This window comes from Myotis daubentonii, chromosome 7 (genome assembly GCF_963259705.1).
Source record: "Myotis daubentonii chromosome 7, mMyoDau2.1, whole genome shotgun sequence".
NCBI lineage: Eukaryota > Metazoa > Chordata > Mammalia > Chiroptera > Vespertilionidae > Myotis > Myotis daubentonii.
Window position 1 is genome coordinate 93118738 of NC_081846.1, and position 16691 is coordinate 93135428.

Consider the following 16691-nt stretch of genomic DNA (forward strand, 5'->3'; position numbering starts at 1 on the left):
CAGGTATAACGGTAATCTATTCAACTGCGTAGAGTCATCCCTTCACACAATTCTCTTCCTCGCCACGCATTCAGAGCGATTCGAAGAAAAATAATTCAGTATACATTTTAGAGTAAATCACAAAAAGTTTCATTGAAAAAAATTATGTAAAACTAAAGTTATCGTAATTTTACTGAACATTGCCATTTGCGCAAAAAATTAGCAAAAATGGCCCATGCCACCTGTTAGCGCGCGATAAAAACTACCCGCAAACAATGTGTTAAAACTGGTTTTGGGAGGTCAACTGTCCAGAGCTTGGTCTTTAATCATTACCCTGCTCTGTGCTGTTGCTGGGATTGAAAATCCCTCTGTAGGCCAGACCCTGTTAACTCCCAGGGACTAATCAGATTATTTTAATCCTTCATCTCATTCAGGGTGGAATCTGGGTGTGGCTGTGCTCCTAGCCTGGGGGCTGGGTGGGGGAGTCCCACCCTCCGATGAGAATGGCTGCCCCAGTCCTGGGCCCAAGGGTGTCTCAGCACTCAATTCCCTGCCACCTCTCCTGGCCCCCCCTTTCTCCTCAGCCTCTCCCCAGATTCCACTAGTCTGCACCTTCTCCCTCTCTTCAGCACAGGTGTCTGTATCCGAAATGTCTTATGAACAGGGTTCAGTGAAAACAAACAAACAAACGCTGGCCGCGGAAACTGGGAAGGCTGAGTTTCTGTAAGCTCTTCTCTTAATGGCACTGCATGGTCTGGTCAGCTCTTCAAGGTGCCCCCTTTAGGCTCAGTCCTCTGTGATCACAGAACCCAAATCTCAAACCCCTGGTGACAAGAATCTCTCAGATCTCCTTTCCCCAGTCAGGGGCTGTGCCTGTCCCAAGGGATGCTGCTGTCTGCCACGCGGTCTCCCTCTGACCCTCTGGGCTCAGAGGTCTGGCAAACTTTCCTGCCAAGATCCCTGGTTTTTTTACCTTTCCAGGGGAGTTCTGCCCTTCCCGGCTGCAAACCGTCTCACCAGCTGAGTAATTTCTCCAATTCGGGGTGGGTGTTATTAGTTTCAGCTGCTCACTCCATTTGCTCCAGAGGACCTGGGACATGTCTGCCTATATCGCCGCCATCTTGTCTTCTCCTTCTTTTTTTCACATTATCTCCTGAGAAATTTACTCTCAGAACTATCACCTTTCCCAGCCATGTCCCAGGAGGCAAAATGGATGAGAGACATCGTGTTCTCCATGAACTCTCACGCCTCTAGGTCTTTCCTCCTACTGGTACCTCTGCCTCAAATCTACTTTCCTCCGCCACCCTTCACCATATGGTAAAATTACTCACTCTTCAACTTCCAGCCCAAATAAATATCCCTCCCTGGATACCCCCTTCCCCTTCCCCACATGAATGAATGACTCCCACCCCCACCCCCCGAGCCATCATGCAGCTCCTCTGCTTCAAACACAGCGCAGTCATCACACCACTGGCTCCTGTCCCGTGTCTGCATTGTCCACTGTGAGGTTAGATCCTTGGGAAATGCATCTTCTTCACTGTCAGCCAGTCTCTAGCAGTGTGTCTGGCAAACAGAAAATGCCGATAACACTAAATGGTCAGTGGTCATCAAATATTGAACACCTGTGAATAAACGCTTTAAGATTAGCTATGATTTACTGATGTCCTCTGAGGGGAAGTTAAGAGCCATTTTTTTGCAAGGTTTTCTGGGTTAAATACCACAGCACTACCCTCCTCCCTCTGCTAGCTGCTCTTAGCTGCCTGTCTACCAGCCATTTCCATTCATTCATTGAAAGCTTTTGTGCCGAAAACCGGTTTGGCTCAGTGGATAGAGCGTCAGCCTGTGGACTGAGAGGTCCCGGGTTCGATTCCGGTCAAGGGCATGTACCTGGGTTGCGGGCACATCCCCGGTGGGGGATGTGCAAGAGGCAGCTGATCGATGTTTCTCTCTCATCGATGTTTCTAACTCTCTCTATCTCTCTCCCTTCCTCTCTGTGAAGAATCAATAAAATATATTTTAAAGAAAAAAAAAAAAAAAGAAAGCTTTTGTGGGTCATCTTTTTCTACCCTGGCTTTTCCATCATCCTGGGTGATTTCAGCACCCACAGGGATGGCCCCACAGACAGCCTCTGATTCAGTCTCTTGACCTACTCATTTCTAGGTGTCTTCTCTTTCCCTCCACCTCACACTTGAGAACTTGCATGAGCTAGCAATGTTCTACTCCTGGAATCACTAGGTAAGCACTTTCAGCCACTATCTCCTCCTCCCCCTCGCTTACTCAACTACTCTCAATTGTCAGTCCCTCAACTCAAGGTCATTCGCCCTCTCCTTTCCTCATTTACTGATTCAACTTAGGCTCCATGGACCATGCTTTTAATAACATGTTGCCTGTATCCTACTATGCCTTGCCCATCTGCTGCTTTTGTTTACACCATCCAGATAAGACCCAAGTCTGGGAAAACCCAACTGGATACCATCTCCATGCCTCTCTCCAACCAGGGCATCTCAGATGCACTACACCTGCTTGACCCTCAAATTCAAGTGAGTCCACAACTCTGCCAAACAAACCTACCACATCATCTTTGTCACTCCATAGTAATATGTTCCAAACTTAATCTACTTTTCTTAACTTTCTGCCCCTGATACCCATATTCTTCTCTCTCATTAAATGATCTTCACAGAAAAAGAAGATGATATCAAACAGAAAATTGCCACAACTAAACACACAAACCTTCCTGAGAGGGAACCCATTTTGTCCTCCTTCACTCCAACAAAGCAGAGGAGCTGACACAACTCTCTCTCCATCTGATCTTTGGATCCTATTGCCACCTTCTACCTTCAGAATCTTTAACCATCATTTATACTTTTACTTCCAATATTTTACAGCCTTTCTCCAATGGAGCCTTCTTTGCTTTTAAACATTTGCTCACCATCAGCACAAGTCCAGTTCCAGACACTGCAATAGCCCTCCTGTTCTGTATAGTCAAATTTAAGGAAGAGTTGTTTACACTCACTGTTGCATTTCTTCGTCTCCCGCACACTCCACAACCCACTCTGATCTGGATCTGATGCCATCATTCCACTGAAATAGCCCTTGCTCCTGCCTCCACTGGAGTCCATGCAGCCATGTTCAGCGGACACTTTCTGGGCTTGGTCTTTATTGACCTTTCAATAGCATTTGATTCTGTTGATCTTTCTCTTTCTTGCACCACTTTTCTGTGGGCCCTCATGACCTAGCACACCATTGGTCTAATGCAGCCGTGGGCAAACTACGGCCCGCGGGCCGGATCCGGCTCGTTTGAAATGAATAAAACTATTGAAAAAAAAGACCATACCCTTTTATGTAATGATGTTTACTTTGAATTTATATTAGTTCACACAAACACTCCATCCATGGTTTTGTTCCGGCCCTCCGTTCCGGTTTAAGAACCCATTGTGGCCCTCGAGTCAAAAAGTTTGCCCACCCCTGGTCTAATGTCTGCTCCGCTAGCCATACCATCTGCATCTCTTGTTCAGGTTTACCCTCTTGCTCTCGCCCATAAATAGTGAAGTTTCTCAAGACCTAGTCTCTAGCATTTCTCCTTCTCTCAGTTATCACTGTCTTTTATGTCCACACCCTCAGTTCCCAGCAAAACAAAGATGATTCCATATTTATAAAACCAGTCCAGACTTTCGTCTGAGTTCTGGGTCTTTATGAAAAAGTTCCTAATTAACACCTCCCCTTAGATCAGTGGTTCTCAACCTTCCTAATGCCCTTTAATACAGTTCCTCATGTTGTGGTGACCCCCCAACCATAAAATTGTTTTCGTTGCTACTCCTAACTGTATTTTTGCTACTGTTATGCATTGTAATGTGAATATCCGATATGCAGGATGTCTTTTCATTGTTACAAAATGAACATAATTAAAGCCTAGTGATTAATCACAAAAACAATATGTAATTATATGTGTGTTTTCCGAGGTCTTAGGCGACCCCTATGAAAGGGTCGTTCGACCCCCAAAGGGTCGCGACCCACAGGTTGAGAACCGCTGCCTTAGATGTTCCCAAATCATCTCACTGTCAGAATCTAAAACTCAACTTTTGTTCTTTCCCTCCATCCCCCCACCCTGACCTCTTTCAAGAATTATATCTCAGTCAATAGCATCATTAACCACACTGTTGCTCAAGCCAGAAACATTGGCATCCTCCTGACACACCCTCTCCCTCACTCACCCTCTACACTAATAAAAGACATACATGCAGATTCGCAGTCCTGGCGCATTCGGAGGAGGAGCGGGAGAGGAAGGCGCTGTTGGGACATCGCGGGCGCAAGGCTGCTCGCTCCACCCCGCGGCCCCGCGATTTGCAGAAGGCGTGACTTGGCGGCTGGGCGCGGAGAAGCCATGGGTGCTGGGAGCTCCACCGAGCAGCCGGAGGCGGGGAGCGGGGCACCGGCCGAGCCCGAGCCCAGCGGCGGCAGCCCAGTGGCGGAGGCGGCGCCCGGAGCTCCGGGGGACCCGGACATCGCGGCCGCGGACCTGGCCACCAAGGTACGGGAGTGCCGGGCCACCGCTGCGGGGAGGCGGGGGGTGGGGGTGGGGGGGGGGACCCCTCTGACTTCTGCCTGCGAGAACTTCCCGGCCCGCCCAGCCCATCTGCGAACTAGGGAGCTCAAACCCCTCTTTCCAGGGTGGCGGTGGGGTTTTTTGCGCCGCTGAGCAGCAGCGCGCGGCCGGGGCTCGCACCTTTGTCGCGGGTCTCCACGCGGGCGACTGCGCCATCTGCAGTCAGAATCCCAGAGCCTTTCTCCACACCCTTCCGGGGCTAGCGACCCAGCCCGAGCCGCTGGGCTGCGGGGGGAGTCCGTGGGGAACTGACCCCCGCGACCCAGAGTCTTGAGCCCCGGGCCCTGCCTCTCCCAGATGCGGAGGGTCAGCTGCTGGGCCAGGGCCGGTGTTGCCGCCCCGCGAACGGGCCACCCCTGGGTCCCAGGCCGGCTGCCTACCGTCCTTGTTGCCAGCTGTGCCTGGAGCCACCTGGGCTTGGTACCGGGTCCTCCTGTGACAGAGGCTGGAGCAGACAATGCCTTCCTGATGCAGAGAAAGCCTGGGCTGTAGCTCGCTCGGAGCCAAAGAAAACCTGGGCAGACGCTGCGTTTCCAAAAGGAATGATGGGTTTTGAACAATGAGGCAGCCTCTTCCCTTTCGCTCAGTGCATTGCCTGTGGTCCCAGTTCGATAAACAGATCCCGGAGGAGTAGTTAGAAGTTTTCAAAGGATGAGGTCTGTGCTCTTGTCTGTGAAGGCATCCGTGGACCTGCTAGGTAGACATTTGCATTGGATGGTCTTCGGTCTCCAAGGCTGAAATAGATACACTTGGCCAAGTTTCTATTCTGTCCCATCATTGGATTTTAGACATATTTCCCGGCATGTGCGTTCCTTGACAAAGCTTCGCCCAGCCTGTTTTGTGATGATGCCCTCATAGGAAGTTGTGCTCAAAAACAAACAAATCATGTGTCGAATTTGAGGATGCAGATTACATGAGGACCTTTGAGAGTTATCTGGGCAGGGGTATTGATGTTTGATACATGTTTAATGCATACACAGGTAAATATGTTGGATAAATGTTGTTATAGGGAAAAGAAGCTGAAATCTAGGTAAAGGTCACAGAACTATGGCCTCATTGTCTTGACCTCTTCAGATGCCCAGTCTACCTGGGGCTGGGACAGCTGTTAACCAGATTACCTTCAGCCTTTAACTCACAAATCCTTGTAAAACCCATGGTCCCTGTAGTTGGAGATACTAACAGGTACTAACCGCCTGGTATAGCTAGATTTTGTAAGGTGCCCATGCCTTGGCCTAAGGACTGGACTGTCCCTTTGAGATCTGAGTCACATTTTAATACTTACTGTACTTTTTAATGCCAACTACTGTCAAATGGTTGCATAACCCGGATTTAGAGTCCAGTGACAAACGTAATGTTAATGTGTAATTGCTAAAGCTTTTAGTCAGGTTCATTTTTTCCGTGGCTTTTACTGCTCCTCAGGTTCTCCTGTTAACAGTTCACACTGAAATATGGTACTTACTCCCTTCCCAATAAATTCTAATTTGTTCATGTAAAAATATTCCTTCCATTTTCTGATTACCTTCTCTTTATACCTTTTTTTCCCTCAGAATCTTAGTCTTCTCCCTCTTTCCTGGTCACCACCATCTTGAAACAGCCAAACCCTGTCCTTTAAAAAAAAGGACTTAAATGACATCCAGAATTCACTGACCTTTTTGGCCTTCTGCCCAGTTATCAATTTGTAGGCAATCAATACACTTACATGTATTCTTGGAAAACGTGTAGTTTTTCCTTTCAATGAGCAAGTGTATTTCTCGGGTTTTGAAGACCGAAGTCTTTTCTAAAGACTCTGATTAACAGTGACTCAGCACGCGGCTCTTGCCCCCTCTTCACCCTGTTAAGCTCCAGTTTCTGACCTCTGAGTAATTCCATCTGCCATTCTAGGCTCTCACCGTGCCATGGACCCTTCTTCTAGCAGTTTCCACATTTGTGGGTTTAGTGACTTGACTAATGTTTTGGGTTTTTTGGGTGTTTTGTTTTGTTTGGTTTGGTTTTTGTGAAGCTATTCTGAATGTTCCACACGGGCAGGAACCATGCCTGTTGTTTATAACAGGTGTTCCCCCCAGGTGTTGCCTGCTGTCTGGCACGTAGTGGGCTCTCAGGAAGGGATGGTACTGGTTCCCTGGTTTTGATGAGAGACGATCAAGTTGGGCAATACCCTGCCCATCTAATTTTTCAACAATTTAACCTTTGACCTTCTCATCATGACCCATCTCATGTATCAGACAGTGATTACGTCAAGTCATTCTGTTAGGTTATTAATAGATCTAATGGATATCTTGGCAAAAATTCAGATTTGGGGACTTTGGTTTCTATTTCTCTTGAAAGAGTAGCATGGTAGGCGATTTTGAATTGCCTTTGATATCAGATAGACCAATATATTGGCCACAAATATGCAGGTGGCTCAAATGAGATCACTTCATTGCATTGAATAGTTATGAATTACATCTTGAGCTTTCTTGTATGGGTCTGTGGACATTTGGGCAGGTTTAGACAAATACATCCTTCCCTTCCCACCAGTAGAATGTTGATGATTAACTAGAGGCTGTTAGCAGATTTTTCCCCCCATGTAAAATGATAATCGAATCATATGCACGTTGCCTATTTAGCAAACCAGTTTACTTTCCTTTTTTTCTGCTAATTTCAGTTACCAGTTGCTCCCTGAGTAAGTGCTCACACATAAAAAGATGTTACATTCATTGAGTTGTTACTCCTATCAGGTCAAGCTTGATTACTCAAGCTTAACGTTTAGATGCACTGAGGCAGATGTCTTGGTTTTATCTGTGGTATTTTTCAATAAATGGAAGAAATCTTATCTTCTAGTCCATTTTTTACAGTCTTCATATGTAAATTCTGGGTGGAAATGGCTTGATCAATCATTTTCCAGGTTTAATTTTGAGACTTGGCTATTTTGGCTACTACAGGGGCAGGAATATTAGACTGTGAAACACAAGGGGTAAATAAAACCTCATATTAATCCTCAATTGTCTGTTTTAAAAATTTGTCTTCAAACAGTGTTTTAAATCCGGTGGCAATATAGGGTGGAGTATATGGCACATAAATGACAAATTTACTTCCAGGACTCTGGCAAATCTTGATTCTGGAGCCAAGCTCCAGGCTAAGTCTGGACAGTCACCATCTTCTGCATTAGCCTTTCTGTATTGTCTGCTTAATCAGTGACTTCAGAAGTAGAAATGGAACACTGATCAGTTGCCACAGTGAGAGACCAGTGTCCCTGGCAGGTGGGAAGATAGGGACTCCTCCGTCAGTCCCTCAAGTTGTGGTTCCATTTGATTACAAGAGCTGAATCACCAAAACATGAACTTGTACTCAATTAGAAGGATCCATTATCTGATGAGTAGATTGAAGGATGTCTTTGCCTTTCGTGCATTAAAACAGACCATTGAGTTGACTAAGTGCATTTCGTAAGTCCTCTTCCAGCCTCAGGGGGTGTTATGCTTTCTCTCACTTGCCCTCTGTTTTACAAAATGGGGAAGGAGACTGAAGTTGGCCTTGATGGGATTATGTCACCAGTTTTACACTAAAAGGGCTGGAATTTAAGATGACTAGGCAAGAATTATATGTTTGTGAGTAGAGTGGTGTTTCTTTTTCTTTTTCTTTTACAAACCCTTGTGTTGATAGTGGTATTTTTATGTGTGTGGCTACCCTGTCTTGTGGATTTTCACCAGATTCTAAAAGGTGCTACTATCTGATTGGAACACAGCCCTGAAATTGGAGATGTTATGTGAGGATGGTCATTTAGGATAGTCATAGCCTGTGGGGTCTGCAGGCCCTGCCCTTGAGTCTATTTCAGCTATTTAGGCTGGTGGATGTATGCGATCAGTGGAGATTTCCACTTGAAATACCTCACTCTATGAATGAAGCACAGACCTCAATGTGAATCCCTTTGCATTCATTTGAGTTGACTAAACTCTGCACCTGGGTAGCTTTAAACTGATATTATAAGGATCATTCTAGTTTTGAATCTTACAGGATGATTAATAAAATGGAAATAAAATGTCTTATGTTAAAAGGTAAAAAAAAAAAAAAAAAAAAAAGACATACATGCAAATTGACCATACCATCGCTACGCCTTAAGCCACACCCACCAGCCAATCACAGTGACTATATGCAAATTAACCCAACCAAGATGGTGGCCAGCAGCCACAGGCCTGGAGCAAGTAGGAGGCTTGGTTGCCACAATGATTGAGGAAGCCAAGCTTCTCAGCTGCGGCTGGCTCTGAGCTCCACTCAAAGCAACAAAGTTTCAATTATAGAAGGTAAATAAACCCCAGATACCTGCTTTCAGCTGGCCATGGCCACAGAGCTGGAGCCTTGGGTTGCCCCTGGCAATGGAGGAAGCCAAGCCCTGGCTGGCTCTGAGCTCCACTCCAGGTTACAAAGTTTCAATTATAGAAGGTAAATAAATCCCAGGGAAAAAAAAAGACAAAAAAGAGAGGTTGGGAGCTTAAAAGGCCGGGGAGGCTTGGCCAGCCTGAAAACGGCCCTCAGCCCCTCATCCAGACTGGTCAGGCACCCCAGTGGGGACCCCCACCCTGAAGGGGTGTGACCAGCTGAAAACAGCCATCAGCCCCTCACCCAGGCTGGCCAGGCACCCCAGTGGCACCCCAGTGGGGATGCCCACCCTGAAGGGCAAACCAGCCGGCCCCCACCCATGCACCATGTCTCTATCTGATATAATAAAAGGGTAATTTGCAAACTGACCCTAACAGCAGAAAGACTGGGAATGACTGGTGATTATGACACACACGGACCACCAGGGGCAGATGCTCAATGCAGGAGCTGCCCCCTGGTGGTCAGTGCACTCCCACAGGGGGAGCTCTGCTCAGCCACAAGCCAGGCTGATGGCTGCAAGTACAGTGGTGGTGGTGGGAGCCTCTCTCCCCTCCTCAGCAGCACTAAGGATATCAGACTGCAGCTTAGGCCTGATCCCTACTGGCAAGTGGACATCCCCCGAGGGCTCCCGGGCTGCCAGAGGGATGTCTGATTGCCAGCTTAGGCCCAATCCCCCAGGGAACAGGCCTAAGCTAGCAGGTGGTCATCCCCTGAGGGGTCCCAAACTGTGAGAGGGCACAGGCTGAGCTGAGGGACCTCCCCTATCTCCACTAAGTGCACAAATTTTTGTCCACCAGGCCTCTAGTATTAAGTATATGACCAAGCCTATTGATTTTAACCTCTTAGTAGTCCTTGAACTATCTACTTTTTCCCATCTCTTCCCTGGATGACTCCAGTAGCTCTCTAGTCTGGAACTGTTCTAATTCATTTCCAAACCACAGTCAGAATGATTTTTCCCTAAATGCAAATCCCATGCTCATCCACCCTTCTCCACCTCCTGGTTGTAAGCCTATGTGAAGCATCTATGTATCTCCTCTGGGCTATAATAGCTTACTTCTCCCCAGCATTAAACACACCCATATGAACTGTAATTGTCTATTGCATCACACATACACATGCACAAATATGTGCAACACAATCACTTGTGAGCTTTTTGAGGCAAGAGACATCCATGTCTTATCTGTGTATAATAAGAAAAAGTGTGTGGAAATAAACTAAAGTGAACTGGACTGAAACCTTTATTTTTCACAGCAGGAATCTCAGAGGGTCTGGCGTCTTCTTAAACTTCCCCTTGCCCCCACTTACTGTTTACTCAATATATGAGATAAAAGCTGACAATGTGTTGTCAAGCTGCTCAGTAGTTTCTAAATAGTGGCTAAATCTGCAAATCTGCTCAACAGAGACTTTGAGTGATGAAATGAGGCAGAACTCACGCCCAGGTGGGATGGGCTGAAGAAGAGGATGGAGAATACGGGTGGGTGGCCGCAGGGGTGGGATGAGGAGTGGGGACCCTGCTGGACACAAGGGACGTAGGCAGGAGAGCAGGGCTGTCACTGTGCTGCCAGAACCTGTTTTCACTTGATTCTCAGTTCAGCCTCCTCGCCTCTGCTGACTGCATGAGCTCCTCCTCCAGGGTTGCACACTCTTCCTTGGCAGCAGACGGCAGCAGTAACGGGCCACAACAGTGAATAGCCACTGGCAGGTGGCATGGAGGTGGGCTCCTTCCCCTTAAAAGAAAGCTCTTCCTGGACACCAAGCAAATGAGCAGAAACCATGCTGAGACATTGTCGTGAGGCATAAATCTCACAGAGTGGCTTCCAATGAACAGACCAAGGGACACAGAGAAGTCCTGTCAGGTGTCACTGATGTTTCTGCCACTGACGCATTTCCATGGAACTGGCCCTGAGCTTCTGTCTCATGATTCATGTCTAGGCCAGTGATGGCGAACCTTTTGAGCTCGGCGTGTCAGCATTTTGAAAAACCCTAACTTAACTCTGCTGCCGTGTCACATATAAACATTTTTTGATATTTGCAACCTTAGTAAAACAAAGACTTATATTTTTTATATTTATTTTATATATTTAAATGCCATTGAACAAAGAAAAATCAACCAAAATAATGAGTTCACGTGTCACCTCTGACATGCGTGTCATAGGTTCGCCATCACTGGTCTAGGCTCCGGCCCACACATGATGGACTCCAGAGAAGCCTCAGGCCCCTCTGTGGCTCCCATGGCATCCTGCACAACCTCTCTGTGCACTTCCACGCTGTTTTCTAAAAGCCCTCCAAAGGCCTGCCTCTCCTCCCATTAATCCATGAGCTTCTCAGGTAGGTTTGCTATGTCTGTTCAGCTCTGCAATCCCCCAGAGCCCAGCAAAATACCTGGTACTTGTAGGGACACACTTTAGCAAGATCCTGGACGTGAATGTTTCCACCCATATGATCCCAGGCCAAACCTCTAAACACTATGACCCACTGTCCTCATTCATGAAATTGTGCACCTGCATTCAGTGTGAAAACAAGATTAATCTTAGTTTGGAGACATAAAGTTCCCAGCATGAGGCTGATGCATACCAAGTACTGGCAATAATTGCACTGCACTGTTCCCCGGGGCTAACGCCCTGCCCACTCCACCTGAAACATGAGAGGAAATAAGACTGCTTTAGTTCAGAGATCGATAAAGTGCGTGATATTTATGAAGGGATGGAACCTGTGCTCCATGAGCTTCCACCATGTGCCGGGCACTCTGCCTGGGGCGTTTCTCACCACAGCTCTGTGGCTTGGACATTATCACTCCCCTCACAGAGGCGTGAAGTGAGGCTTAGCGAGGCCGTTGTGCTTTCCAGACATCAGTGAGTGAACGGACAGTCAAGGATGCCCGATGGCTGGTGAGGTCAGCCCATGGAGGCGCCAGATCTGGAAGAATACTTTTTCCTTGGGCAGGTGTTACTATGACCCCCACAGCAATAGCCAGCCAGGGGGGTCTCTACGCTTCCTTCCATGAGGCCATTAGACAATAGAATTCATCTGGACCACATCCTGGCTGAACAGGTGGGGTGTGCTCTGTTGGGAGCACCTCCTGTTGTACTTGGATAAGGCACCTCTGATGAAATGGAGATGGAACTGGATGAAACCTGGGCACAGGCCAGATGGCTAAAAGGAGAGCCCAAGTACCCCTCATGGTTCTTTATATCTCCCGCCGACTGCCCTCAGGCACTACCTCCTGGTCAGGTCTGTTCTTCACGTCGGACTTGCATTCCACTTGTTCTCGCAGGCACTCCTGCTGTTATAAAACTGTTTATTCGGCACAGCTCCATAGTACAAAGATGCCACTCTGGTAGTGGCTGCTCAAAGTTTTGAGATGCTCACTGAGGCCTATGAGACTTCCTGTGAAAAACCTCAAGAAACTGCGGGAGTTGTTAGTTCTTAAAGGAGCAGGAGAGTAAAGCCTCTCTGTTCTGGCCCTCTTGTCACTCGCTGTGGCCCAAGGCTTCCAGAAAAGAGAAGCTGCTTTCCTTCACACTCTGAGCATGACATCCAGGAACGGCCTTCCTGTGATGAGGACGGACGATGTGGTGACAAACCCAAACAAGACCCTGCCAATGGAGGACCGAACTTTCCATGACTCATCGGAGCTGCTGTCCACCAATGGTCAGCGCTGCTTTCAAGGAAAAATCGTGCTCAGAAGGAGGGAAAGTGTAAAGGATAATATAAACAGAGCCACATTAATAGAACTGGAGCTGCCGTCCCAGAGGGACTGCCTTGCGCATCTTAGGCCTCAAATCTGTGGATGTTAAAACAGGGCAAAATGTCCCTTGTACTGGGCCTTAAGCAACCTGTATCATCTGTTTGCAAAGATGATAAGAAAGCTGACATAGGACAACTGGACTGATGGCTACCTGACTGAGATTTTAAAACATTGTTTACAAATAGCGTGACTGTGTTAGCGTCCGACACCAACAGAAATGCCTTCTATCTATTGATGTAAGTGTTCCCTGCCCCTTGCTGTTGTCTACTGCCTGAATCAATGCTCCCAAAGATCTATTATTACCAATTTCAAATAAGGCATCTAGCCTCTCACCTTGAAAGGCCTTTTTCCTTTTTAAGCTAACATCACAAACCTGCTGTTAGCAAAGCAGACCAGGGACCTTCTCCACAGCCCAGGCCCTCTGAGGGAGGGCGCGCACTGTCTTTCCTCTCGGGCAGTGGACATGACCCAGGGCATGTTTTGGGGCACAGTCCTGGGAGCAAACTGGTGTTTTCTTCTTTATCCTCCTCCAGAAGCAGGTCCATAGGACGAGTACTCATATTTAGACAATAAAGATATTGTGCGCTTTCATGCTGGCCACACTGTGCATTTTGTCAGCACAGGTAAAGAAGACAAAAGGTGAAAGAAGGGACAAAAAGGTAGACATGAGAGGCTTCATGTCAGAAAAACGGCTGATAAACGCTGCATGCAGCTCCGAATCCCCCAGTTGGTTTGCATTTCACTGGCTTTGGAGGTAAAAGTGGTTTTGCCGTGTGACGGGTTAACCCCGATTAGGAAGGAATTCTAGGCCAGTTATTTCTCTTTTATAAGGACAAAATAGGAAGAAGAAAAAGTGTCATCCCCCCCCCCCCCCCCCCCCCGCATGTGTGGCCACCTCCTCTTCCCCATCGCTAACTCGTTTTCTAGATAAAGTCGTCTAGACCTGTGGCTCTAAGAACCATCCACATCCGAGTGGCTCCCCAGTGCAGCTCTCCACCCCCTCACCCCACCTGTCATCCCCGCTGTGTTCCCCTCATCCCAGTCAGCAGTTTCTCTGGCTAAAACTCTTAGAGATACCTTGACTCCTCTCTCTCTCTCTCTCTCTCTCTCTCTCTCTCTCTCTCAACCCACATCCAATTTATAAACAATCCTGTAGGTTCAGAATACATCCACGATCTGACCATTTTCATCTCCTCCTGTCACCATTCTAACTTGCCTCCATCTCTCACCTGGCTGCCCGGCGACCTGACAGCTCTCCTCACTTCTATTCTTGTCCCCCGTGATCCACTATCTGCAAAGGAGTAACACTGGTCCTTTGAAAACCTCAATGAAACCATGTCACTCCTCTACTCAAAGGCTGATGGCTCCCCAACTCACAGAGCATAATACCTGAACTCTCGCTGGCAGCTCCTATGTGGCTGAGACATGGCGACCTCCTTGCTGGCTGCCTGGGAATGCCACCTCATCCCACCCAGGCCTTTGTGCTGCAGTCCCTTCTGACTGGTCCTACTGCAGACCTTCACAGGACCATCACCTTCACTTCGCTCAGTTCTCAGCCCCAAGCCTGCCTCCTCAGAGGCCCTTCCTGGACCACCCATCCACAGTTGTACCTTCACCAGACCTTCATCCTTACTGTGCTTGGTTTTTCTTCTTAACATCACAACTACCTAGCTTTGTATTTTATTTGCTGCCTATTTTTTATCACCTGCCTATTCTCACCAGAACGTGAACTTTGGGAAGGCAAGGACTTGTGCATGTTCTATCCCCAGTGCCTAGAAGAACACTTGGCACACAGGCAACCAATAGCTATTTGTTAAACAATCGAATGAGAGTGTAGCGCAAGTTTCCTACAAGTGTGCATGGGCCTCAGGTGGGGCTCAGGGGTTCAGAGGCTTGAATCTTTCGGGGCTTTTTTGGCTTTTTGAACCTCAGAGCCACAGAGATCCTTTTTTGGAGGGATGACTCGAGATGAAGATAAGGATGATGAAGAAGAGGAAGGGGCCACGTGGGGCCCTGGGAGCTTGAGGTTTGAGGACCCCCAGCCCCCTGAGGAATTTGGCTTCAGCTTCAGCTTCAGCTCTGGAGGGGGACGCGTTTCCAGGATAGCTTCAGCTTGGATGACCTGGTGCAGGATTTTAATAACATCTTCAGCGAGAGGGGGCCTGGACCTCGCCTCCCCACCCTCCTGAACTTCCAGGTACTGAGTGAGAGATTGCAGGCGGGACAGATGCTTCGGGACTCAGTGCTTAAGTATCCAGAGAGTCACCAAATCAGGATCTTTGGGGGTCTTGGAGAGTGATGCAAGAACTGACTCTCCAAAACCAGCAGCAGGCTGGGCTCCCAGAGACCTTTTCATAGGTTTGATGACATGTGGCCTGTGACACCACACCCCCTCCCCCCCTTCTAGAGCCAAAGAGGACAAGAATCTTGATTCCCAGGTTTCCCTGGAGGGCCTTGGCCCAGTTCTGCAGCCGCAGCCCAAATCCTATTTCAAGAGTGTCTGTGTGACCACGATCACTAGGCCAGATGGGACAGCAGAGGAGCACCGGACTGTGGTGGACAGTGAGGGCTGAACAGAAGGGTCAGTAACCCATCAAGAAGCACATGGCAGTCCCAGTGATGATCCTGAATCACCATCCCCTCCAGCCCTGGATGATGCCTGTTCATCCTGGATTTACTCCTAGGCCATTGGTCCCGGTCCCAGTAGCCTTGTTAACCCTCACAGGCCTTCAGGTTCTTCCCACCCCCGATCCTTTTCCTCACCATCAATGGGCTTCGCTTCTCCTCCTGCAGCCTCAGGGCCTTGGGTGAGTGGAACAGTGAATTAGGGGTATGTCAGTATGTCATTCACACAAACTGAATAATAAAACCCTTATTTATGCCAAAAAAATGAATGAATTCATCAAATTGAAACACAGGCAACTCCTTTGAAACTTTTGGTCATAGAAGACGGTAAGTTTAAGGCTGTAATTTTTACCCAGGCAGCATGGCTCAGTGGTTGAGCATTGGCCTATGAACCAGGAGGTCACCATTCAATTCCCAGTCAGGGCACATGCCAGGTTAAGGCTCAATCCCCAGTGGGGGGCATGCAGGCGGCAGCTGATCAAGGATTCTCTCTTATCATTGATGTTTCTATCTCCCTCTCCCTGAAATCAATAAAAAATATATATTTTTAAAAGGCTGTAATTTTTATTCAAACGTTTATCATTTATTTGGAAAGGCAAACCCTATGCAGCTTGACTCACCTATAAAATTATCGAGTATTCATTCTTTCAATAAATTTCCTTTGAGTGACTACTGTGTGCAAGCATTTCCATCCTAGAAGATCATTTATTGAGGATGGAGGGAAACAGTACAGAGAGAAATGAGTCTCAAAAAGGTCCCAGCAGACAGATGGCAGTCCAGTTATTCCTCTCAGGATCAAACAACAGCTAGAAGTCTGCTCATCTTTGTTGCCTGGTGACATGAATGACATGTCTGAAGGTCAAGCCATGTACCAGGGCAAAGGAGGTAACTTGGGGACTGAACACTCTGACAGCATCTTCTCTTACTCATGGCTACCCTGCTGTCTCAGCTGGAGCTACAGCACAGCCTGGAGCCACCGAATGGGTTAAAGTCCCGTGTAATCCATGGTCTTGGGACCTAAATTCTGCCCCAGCATGGCACATCCACATGCATGCTGAAAACTCCCACATAGCTCCCTGGTCCGGACCATGGCCATGAGCTCCGACTGCAGGTGTCTGACTCCATCCCCAACATGTGCCCTGGGCTCTAGCGGGCAGGCCCCAGGTGCACACGCAGCTTGCTTCTCTCGCCAGCTCCTCACCCAGCTTGCCCGCCGCCCAGTTGCTGAAGCCAAGAAGCCCTGTCACTCTGCATCTTCCCGCCCTTCACACCCAATCCGGCAGCGAGTCCCTGCGCACTTCGTTAGAAACATGCCCAGATGCAGCCCCCCTCGCCCTCATCCCAGCAGCTTCCTCCTGCACACATGTCCTCAGACTCCGCCGC

General features: G+C 48.1%; 1 pseudogene; it reads left to right on the forward strand.

The window, feature by feature from the left end:
* The first annotated feature begins 4360 nt into the window (after positions 1–4360).
* LOC132238891 (HCLS1-associated protein X-1-like) lies at positions 4361–15390 on the forward strand (annotated as a pseudogene).
* Positions 15391–16691: the final 1301 nt, after the last annotated feature.